Here is a 9,993-nt window from a genome sequence, read left to right as displayed (position 1 = left end):
ATGTGTTGCCCGAGGATTGCATGAGATCATGTAAATGAGAATATTTGGTAATATTGGCAAATGCTGAGTAATGATAACTCAAAAATCAGATTTAAAGGCAACTGTGTCCAAACAGCCTAAGAGTTGGGATAGGTTGAGTGAATTAGGATTCAGTAATAATGGGAAAGAAAATCTGTGCTATTTGGGTTGGATATGAAATTACCAATGGAATTGCATGGAATCCAACTTAAAATACATTATGCAAGGTAAATAAATATCCCTTTAGTTATAAATAGCATTTTATTTTTCTCTGACTTGTCAATAGTACAGTATACTTAAAAGGAAGCCATGAAACATTAATTATTTTGATGGGAGAGTAAGTGTGGAATTCATACATCCACCAATAAATATATTCATGCTGTGAGAGGTGACCACGGGGAGGAGGGACTATTTTTGAGAGCATGTTCCATGCAGTAGAACCTTGACACCCCCTGAGAGATAAATCCCAAGAATGCACTGACTCCTCAAATATGTAAGGATAATAGAGCATAGAGGTAGTGGCTTCATCATCCTCCATGCTTACAATCCATGATTCAAGTTCGTGATGAAAACCAAAAGTGTGGGAATCCTTGGGTGGCTCAGTGGTTTAGTGCCGCCTTCAGCTCAAGGCGTGATCCTGGAGTCCCCGGATCGAGTCCCACGTCTGGCTCCTTGCATGGAGCCTGCTTCTCCCTCTGCCTGTGTCTCTGCCTCTCTCTCTCTCATAAATAAATAAAATCTTATTTTTTTTAATCTTAAAAAAAAAAAGAAAACCAAAAGGCTAAATGTTTAAAGGCTGAGCATCCATCATGCATTATCTCTTCTAATCCTCATAACACTCCTGTGTTCCCCATTTTACACAGAATGCAATGAAGCCTTCAAGGGGTTTAAGTAACTAGCCCAAGGTCCCAAGGCTTTTAATGCAGAGAACCAGGATTGGAAGCTTTATTTATCTCTTCAGAGCCATCAAAGCATTCACTCTAATATTCTCCTTCATAGTTCATAGGGGAATCCAACATGGACCACAACAAAGTCCCTTTCCCTTTAACCCTCTGGGAGGGATAATAGTGCACCAAGTTAATTCAGCAAGTGTTTGTTGAGTACTTCTGTTCAAGGCACTAGGGATCCATAGATAAACAAGAGAGACAAAGCTCTGTTCTTGGGAGCAACTATGAGGTGAGCACCATGGGCCTGGAGGCCTCAATGCTGGAGGCCTTGCAGGGCCCCTCACCAGCTCTTGGTTCTGGATCCCCTTAGATTTCTGCCACTGGATGTCCTGCTTACAGCTGCCACCCCAGCAACTGCCTCAAGTGTCCAGAAACTGATGTACAGCTGGTGGACGCATGGAAACAGAACAGGGATCTGACGGCAGAATCCTGGCAGTTCTGGCTTCACCATTACTAAGCCTGTGATCTTCTTCTTGTAAGTCCTTCAACCACCAAATCAGTCTCTGATTATAAGTGGGGATGTTGTTGGGTGCAAAGGACTGGGGGAACACTGTCCAGAAGTGCCTTGAAAAATCATACTAAGTGCAAGCTAGCTTTTATTATCCTTGTGTAGAAGTTTCTGCTAATCAGACCCAGGACAGGTAGTGTTTTCATCCGTCCGTGAGGCTCCGTGGACAAATCTTTGCATGTTCCAAAGTGCTCCTCTGTTGCCCGAAGGAGTGTCTTCAGTGGTTCTGGCCTCGATGGGAAGTGATGTTGCAGAAGGTGAGGGGCCACCAGGAAAAGGAAGTGCCAGGCATCTTTCCACACCACCTCCTTCTTTCCATCTCTTCTTGGGCATGGATGCATGTAACAGATGTTGAAGTTTGTGTAATTCCAATTAACATAGAGCAGGCTGGGAGGAGGAGAGATTTTTTTAAACTTTTCCTGGAACTGCTCAAGTATTTGGCTACAGCGGAGTTCCCCGGACACTGCAAGTGCTGCCATCCTGTGCGGGACTCTGCCCTCACCCTGCCTCTGAATGACTCTGTGGCTTGACCACTGAGCTCCACGGTCGAGAATGCTGCTTCATCCCACAGAGCAACAAAGCAGCTGCCGCCTGACCAGCCAAATGGGCCTGGACATCTGGCTGGTGTCCTTCCAAAGGACTCCATCCTGAGCCATCCTCAAGCACAATACTCCAACCTTCCATTGTGGACTCTGGCCAGGTCTGCGTGTCTGACCATTAGCAGCCAGCTGCTGAGCTCCTGATGAGACAGGTCATGAACAATTGGCTGGTATCTCAGTCCTTTCAACAACCAGATCCGATGTGTCAGATGAGCAGTCAGATTTATTTTCCTGGCTCTAAACTCTTGTGTCTAACAGAAAGAAATAGAGCCAAACCCTGAAAGTAAATTTGGGGTGTTGTAGAAACGTGGTCTTCACTGAGATGTATTTCTTCTTTCTTTGCTATCTCAAGTCACTCAAAGAACTTAGGCAGTTTGCCCACGGGTACCCAGGAATGAGCATCCAATTACATTTCACTGAATCCAGAGTCTTCCAAAGTTCAAGAACAGTTCTGGTTGGCTCATCTACATATGCGTATGCAATGTCCCTGCAGTAGCGTGGTGGGGAGACTGTGACATTCACACTCTTCTACCTTCCCACTCGGGTCCTGTGGGATGGTTGGGAGAGGAAACAGTGCTATGAGAACAGGGGAGAGAGAGCCCCTCTAGTTCAGAGAATCAGTCCACCACCCTTGGAGCTAGACCTTCTTGTAAAAACTCCTCCCAGAGGCAAACTGAAACCACTCATGACATCATTGATAAGGAGCCTCCCAGCTTGGTCTGTTTAAAGTTGGATTCTCACTAGAGGCAGCTTTGTTTGCATCCTGATATACATTCTATTATCTGAAGTGATACAACAACACTTTCTTATATTGAAATGAAGCCAGCTTTTCTAGAACTTTCTTCCACTGGTCCATTAGATATGCCAGATTTGTATCAAACCTTCAGAAAATATGAGGCGCCAAAAGATGAGGAACAGGTGCCTCTTCTTCCTGCCAGATCCTCCTCCTAATCTATCCCCACTGAGGTGTTTTAGCTTTCCTGACTTGTTTTAAAAAGTCAGATACTCCAACTCACATCCTGATTAACTATAAAAGGCTTTCTCCAGTGGACCTCTTTTCCTGTGTCCCCTCATCTGTCCTCCTGAATATCACACAACCCTCCAACCACTCTGCAGTATCCAGCACATGCACACACTCCAGAGAATTTGAGGCAAAGGCTCGAGTGTGAACAAGGAAAAGGTGGTTGAGGCTGCTTCCCTATGCTTAATAGGAACAAAACAAAACCCACCAGGATGAGCTTTGTGTTTTCCAGTGGTGGGATCATGTGGCTCAATCCAGGCATCAATCCATGCCTTTTACTGCTCTCCAAAATGGTTTGTGCAAACCTGTCAACATTACTTTAAATAAAATGCACAGGTATATTCTACTGACATGAACTGTCATCACAAAATCTTCCCGTTGGGGCGCTTGGGTGGTTCAGTTGGATAAGAGTCCAACTCTTGATTTCAGCTCTGGTTCATGATCTCAGAGTCATAAGATTGAGCCCCACATCAGGCTCCCCACTCAGCAGGGAGTCTGCTGGTCTCCCTCCTCCTCTCCCTCAGCCCCCACCTCTGCTCACACATGCATTCTCTCTCTCTCTAAAAATAAATGAATAGGGGCCCCTGGGTGGCTCAGTCAGTTAAATGTCTGCCTTGGGCTTGGGCCATGATCTCAGGCCCCGCTCAGTGGGGAGTCTGCTTCCTCCCTCTCCTTCTGCTCCTCCCCCTTGCTCATGTGTGGTCTCTCTCTCAACTAAATAAATAATATTTATATTATTAAAAAATAAAATAGGGATCCCTGGGTGGCGCAGTGGTTTAGTGCCTGCCTTTGGCCCAGGGTGGGATCCTGGAGACCTGGGATCGAATCCCACGTCGGGCTTCCGGTGCATGGAGCCTGCTTCTCCCTCTGCTTATGTCTCTGCCTCTCGCTCTCTCTCTCTCTGTGACTATCATAAATAAAATAAAAAATTTAAAAAAATAAAATAAAATAAAATAATAATTAAAAAATAAAAATAAACGAATAAAATCTTTTTTAAAAAATGCAAAGATCACTTCATCTTCTCCTGATCACCTCCATATACCAGGACACTCCCTTAATGTGGGAAGAGAGATGGTGGAGGGCAAAACATTAACTAATTGATAAGCCTTTCACTTAATACATTTGTGTTAAATGAACTTTTTGTTTTCACAGCATCACGGGCCTGGAAAAAAGAGACATTAAGAAATCATAACCCATACCCCAATATTCTGGTAGATCGATACTTGAAATCTCCCAAGGGGGACCAGATCTCTTTATTGTTGGTGGTGATGGTGATGATATTTTTATATTTTCTTGTTTTACATTATTAAGTATATCAATATAGTGAGAGAAGTGTAGACTATAACAAAATAAATAGCTGTATATCCATGGTGGATAACCATCTACCTTTAACATTATTAACAATTTACTATATTTTATTCAGTTTCTTTATTTTGTAAAAAAAAAAAATAATAAAGCCTTTAGATACATGTAATTCTGTGTGTTCCTTCCTGATCCCTCCATTCCTTAGACAACCATTGGCCTGGGGCTAATGGTATCAGTTCCATAAAGACTTTGAAAAAGGGGATCCCTGGGTGGCGCAGCAGTTTGGCGCCTGCCTTTGGCCCAGGGCGCGATCCTGGAGACCCGGGATCGAATCCCACATCAGGCTCCCGGTGCATGGAGCCTGCTTCTCCCTCCGCCTGTGTCTCTGCCCCTCTCTCTCTCTCTATGACTATCATAAATAAATAAAAAAAATTTAAAAAAATAAAAAAAAAAAATACTTTGAAAAAATATTCACTATGCTTTCCATGTGGCTGCAGCAACCAGGTAAGCAAGATGGGTGTTTACAATCACAATCAGGACTTACAGAAGAAGAAGCAGTTCCACATAATATGTTTTCTTATCTGGGTGCTGTGGACAGTACTGCCAACTATCTGCTCCCCTGACCCCATAAAATACCCACACAGGGACACAAGGCCAAGCAAGATTATGTCATATACTGGGCTCGTGTGTGCCCGAGTGCAACCTACAACAATCCTGTCCATCATGGTGTTAACCAGCTAGTTTGCTCGAAGTCTTCATTCTATTGCTGAGGAGCAAGCTAGGCACCCCTGGGAACTCTGAGAGCTCTGAATTCTTACTGTGTTGAAGAAGATTCCATATAGAAATTCTTCGAGGTTCTCTTCATTGACTCGTTCCAATTAGCTATCATAAGAAATCCTGGAGTGCCTGGTTGGCTCAGTTGGTAGAGCATACATTTTTTTTTAAGATTTTATTTATTTATTTATGAAAGACAGAGAGAGAGAGAGGCAGAGACACAGGCAGTGAGAGAAGCAGGCCCCATGCAGGGAGCCCTATATGAGACTCGATCCTGGGACTCCAGGATCACGCCCTGGGCTGAAGGCAGGTGCTCAATCGCTGAGCCACCCAGGCGTCCTGAGCATACAACTTTTGATCTCAGGGTTGTAAGTTTAAACCCCATATTGGGCACAGAGATTACTTAAAAATAAAATCTTTTTTTTTTTTTAAAGATTTTATTTATTTATTCTTGAGAGATAAAAGGAGAGACAGAGCCAAAGACACAGGCAGAGACAGAGCCAGAGACACAGGCAGAGGGAGAAGTAGGCTCCATGCACCGGGAGCCCGACGTGGGATTGGATCCCGGGTCTCCAGGATCGCGCCCTGGGCCAAAGGCAGGCGCCAAACCGCTGCGCCACCCAGGGATCCCTTAAAAATAAAATCTTAACAAGAAGAAGAAGAAGAAGAAGAAATCCTGACTCCCAGTGGGTCATGAAATCAGTCCTCAAGCACAGGGGGATTTAAGGGCTCACATCTGTAGGCCACAAGAGCCATGGCCTTGGAAAGGGCCTCAGGGCCACCATACTCTCAGTGGTTCCCTCTGCAGCTTGGAGAAGGCACAACAATATTCTCCAGCTTTACTGTTACTGCTAATATAAGGGATATTTATAAAATTTTTATCTAATAAACAATTTAGAATAGTCAAAAAATGGACTACATATATGCTCATAAAGAAATTATGGGGATTTTTTTATTTTACATTTTTGAAAAGACTATTTATTTGACAGAGAGAGTGTAAGAGACCACAAGCAAGGGAAGTGGCAGAGGGAGAAGGAGAAGCAGGCTCCCCACTGAGCCAGGAGTTTGATGCAGGGCTCCATCCCAGGACCCCAAGATCATGACCTAAGCCAAAGGCAGATGTTTAACCAACTGAGCCACCCAGGCACCCCTATATTTTACATTTTAAATAAAATTATGTCATGCTTTGTATTCTATTCCACACTTGCCTTTTACTCAACATTATGCTTTTGAGATGTACCTGTAATGATACATGTAACTCTGCATCATACATCCCAGCAACTATTATAGCTCTTATCTTAAAAAAATATTCCATTGACTTTGCCCTGTACTTACTGCCCTACTTTTGTTCTCTTCATTTTTTGCAACAAAATTCCCTGAAAGTGCTGTCTATACTCATCTCTTAAGTTTTCTGTCAAACTCTCTCAACCCACTCCAGTCAGAACCCCTGGACTCCACTAGCAAGAGACTTCATTATAACAGATGTCCTTCATCTCTAGAGTTGCTGCATTGTTTCATGAATGGATAAGGAGAGGCCTCATGTCTCAGTTCCCAGCGGTGCTTTCTGTGGTTCCTCCACAGCTTCGGAGTGCCTTTCTCTGCTCCTCTGTCCTGAACTTTAGGACCCTAAGCCAAGCAGACCAGCCCAACTCAAGAGGTGATGGCAATTCAGTTGTTTCTGCTGCTATGTGATGGTCTTAAGAACACTGCACATGTAAAGATGCCAGACCTAGAAGTCCTTTCTGACAGCTTCTAAAGAGATGCATAAAGATTAGGTTGGGTTTTCCTTCCTTTTGAGCACTGTCATGGTGAGAGAGGAATAAAGAGCCTTCCTCCAGACCCCTACACTTGGATTGCCCTTGGATGCCACTCAGCTAACTAGCAGGAGCCCCTAGCAGCTAGTAGGATAGAGGAGCCACCGTGTGAACCAAGAATAGCTTTTCAGTCCACATCTTCGACTCCTGAAAACATTTTTTGTTAGAGTTTGCATTGAGGGTCTAGGAATGAATGCCTAGATCTCCTTTAGAGGACTTGGTGCTCATAAAGGAGCAAGAGTATACTATTCTCAGAGCATCTCACCTATGAAAGGACACCATTATTGGCCATGCAGATGCGACCACAGGCTTCTCTTCTACCCCTGCTCATGGAGAAAGATGGATTCATACACTAAGCAGTCTGACTATATTGATAAATCACGTAGAAGCACAAGTCAGACTCATGGTGGTGACTAGGCATTTCATTGGTGTTCTTTCCTTTTTTTTTTTCTGTCCTATTCAAATTATTTTGCATGTCAGTTTATACTGAAATATGGGTGGATATGCATGAGTTCCAAAAGTCCCAGTGTCCTGCTCAGGAAATATGAAAAAACAAAACAGACACTGTGACTCTCCTCTCCAGACCCCAGCACTGAGAAACAAATCACCCGTGCAGAGAGACCCACAAAGAGATGCTGCTTACCTTGTTAATATATTTTACAGACTAATTTTTATTTTGCATTAGCTTTTCATACAACTGCATTCTAAAAAGATTTTCACAATGAGCTGGTTGCAGAGAGAAGGAAATAAGAAAAGGCACAAGCAAAGAAGAAAATTTTACCAAAGATTTTGGAAAGAAAGGCCTCCTAGGACAAATAAAACATTTTTAAAAATGAGTACTTATAATGAAATAAACAAATAACTTGAGACAAGTATTACTTTACTTCCTTCTCCTTTTCTTATGTTTCTGGCCTTAAGTTATTTCTCCTTTGGATAAGACAGCCAGGGTTTGAATCTCAGCTCTCTCACTATCTGTGACTGAGCAATTTATTTTACCTCCATATCCCAAGTCTCATTATCTGTAAAATAAAAGATAATTACAGGACTCACCCCTCTGGTGACTATGGGTGTTAAATGTGGATGGAGTACCTAGCTCATTGCCTGGCCCACAGAATGTAGTCAATGCATTTATAAACTTCTTGATATTCATTTCCTCTCATTTAATCCCCCTGGGGCCCTCAATCCTCTCCATCTGCCCTCAGCCTTCCTTTCTTCACTGCCTTCATTCCCACTTCTAGGCCAGGTTGACAAGTCAGTGGGGTAGGTTCATGAGCTGCTCCAATCTATCTTTGCATCTCCAAATACTTTTCTCCTTCCATAAACTCATCCTGTGTGTTGGCCACACTGAAACTTCCCAGGCCTAGGTGATAGCGGTCCTTCAATGTTTCTTTGTGCTTACTCCCTTCATTCTGTTTTCCTGGAGTGCCCGTCTTTCTTGTCCTACTCAAGACAGGCTATCTTTCACTCCACAGCTCTTTGAGCCCACCCTGATACTGTACTTGTTTCATTGTATTGCCAAGTTTTATTTATGGAATAACCATATTGTGAGCTATGTATCTAGAACTAGATAGATAGATATAGAGAGATGATAGATAGATAATAGATAGATACATAGATATAAATCAACATATCTCCACCTAGTAGGTACTCAGGATGTGCTTTGTGGAATGTATGAGTGAGCAGATGGTTTCTTCTGAGCTGTTCCAGTCTTACTAGGCCACTTGGAAGATCTTCCAGAGACACCAGATCAATGCTGCCTTCTTTCGCCACCTACAAAACACAAGTGTATAAGACCCTTAGGTCACTCGGGCAAATTTTCCAGATTGAAAACACCAAGCCTGGGTGCATTTGACTCTCATGTGGACATGAGTCTTCTGAAGGTGAAATGGAAATGAGGGGTAATATTCCTCCAGTGGCCCAATTTCCCTGTGAGATCCTCTCATGATTTAAAGAACACCCTGGAAAGAATGGTGTGGCACTTGCCTCACCCATCCTGGGCTATGATAAGAGAAAAGTCTCAATAATCAGTGTGGCTCCATTGTTGTGTTTTTTTTCTTTTATTAAGTTTTAAATTATAATTTAAGTATAGCTAACATACAGTGTTATATTCATTCCAGGTGTACAATATAGTGATTCAATAATTCTCTGCCTCATTACTCAGTGCTCATCATGATAACTGTACTGTTAGTTCCTGTCATCTATTTCACCCATCCCTCAGCCTCCATTGTTTTTTGGAGGGGAGCACCTTAGTGCAGAAATTCCCTGGGAGATCCTGAAAATTCCTCCTCATCTTACTATTGCAGTGGGGAATCCAGAAATGATTCACAGCTGAAGCCACTGTCCCACATTAATGCATCATGTGGCCATTAAAACTAGAAACCAGACGGCCATCTGGACACAATCCATAATTTTGTGAAGTTGCAAATACACCATGAGTAAGAGGAGTTCAGTAAACCCTGTTATAATGCTGCTGGGAGCCATGAAGAACAATCCCTGGTCTAGCCAAAGACACAGTCCCTACAGAGTCTAGAGCCCCCAGGGACAGGATTCCACCTGCTAGAAAAGTAAATCCAAGGGAGAGAGAGGCACTTTCCAGTAGGTTTTTTGCTTTTTTTTTTTTTTTTTTTTTTTTTGTTCACTTTGCTTCATTTCGTTTTACTATAGTTCAGTTCTACTGGTAGCACAGTGGGACTCCTACATGATGTGGCACAATTTCTCTGAGTTTTAATGAAAGATATGTAAAAAACTATGGTCCTCTTGGCAGGCTCAGAAATAATGAATTAGCATGTGGAAAAAACAGGAAAAGTAAGTGACCCTTCCAAGGTCACCTGGTTAGTGACCAAGTATGGACCAGAGTCCAGGTGTCCTGACTACTCACCACCAGGTCTCCTTCCTGTGGACAAGATCCTTTCTAGGTCAGAGCTGGAAACCAAGGAGATGACATCATGTGGTATGTGACTGGTGGTAGGGGACAGGTGGTAGACAGCCAGTTCCAGCCCTCACTCCT

The 9,993-nt window shown here is 43.2% G+C and overlaps 1 long non-coding RNA gene across 1 annotated transcript in view; it reads right to left on the bottom strand.

Moving 5' to 3' along the window:
* Positions 1-260: 260 nt before the first annotated feature.
* The window catches only part of LOC140599910 (uncharacterized), a 31,628-nt gene continuing 21,895 nt past the window's right edge, over positions 261-9,993 (bottom strand). Inside the window, exons 2-3 of the long non-coding RNA XR_012002959.1 lie at positions 8,624-8,756; positions 261-2,619 (exon numbers count right to left, since the gene is read on the bottom strand). This is a non-coding gene — a long non-coding RNA (uncharacterized lncRNA). The remainder of the gene's footprint in view (positions 2,620-8,623; positions 8,757-9,993) is intronic.

Source organism: Vulpes vulpes, chromosome 8 (genome assembly GCF_048418805.1).
Source record: "Vulpes vulpes isolate BD-2025 chromosome 8, VulVul3, whole genome shotgun sequence".
NCBI lineage: Eukaryota > Metazoa > Chordata > Mammalia > Carnivora > Canidae > Vulpes > Vulpes vulpes.
Note: the sequence above shows the minus strand (reverse complement) of the source record. Positions and strands in the feature narration are given on the sequence as shown.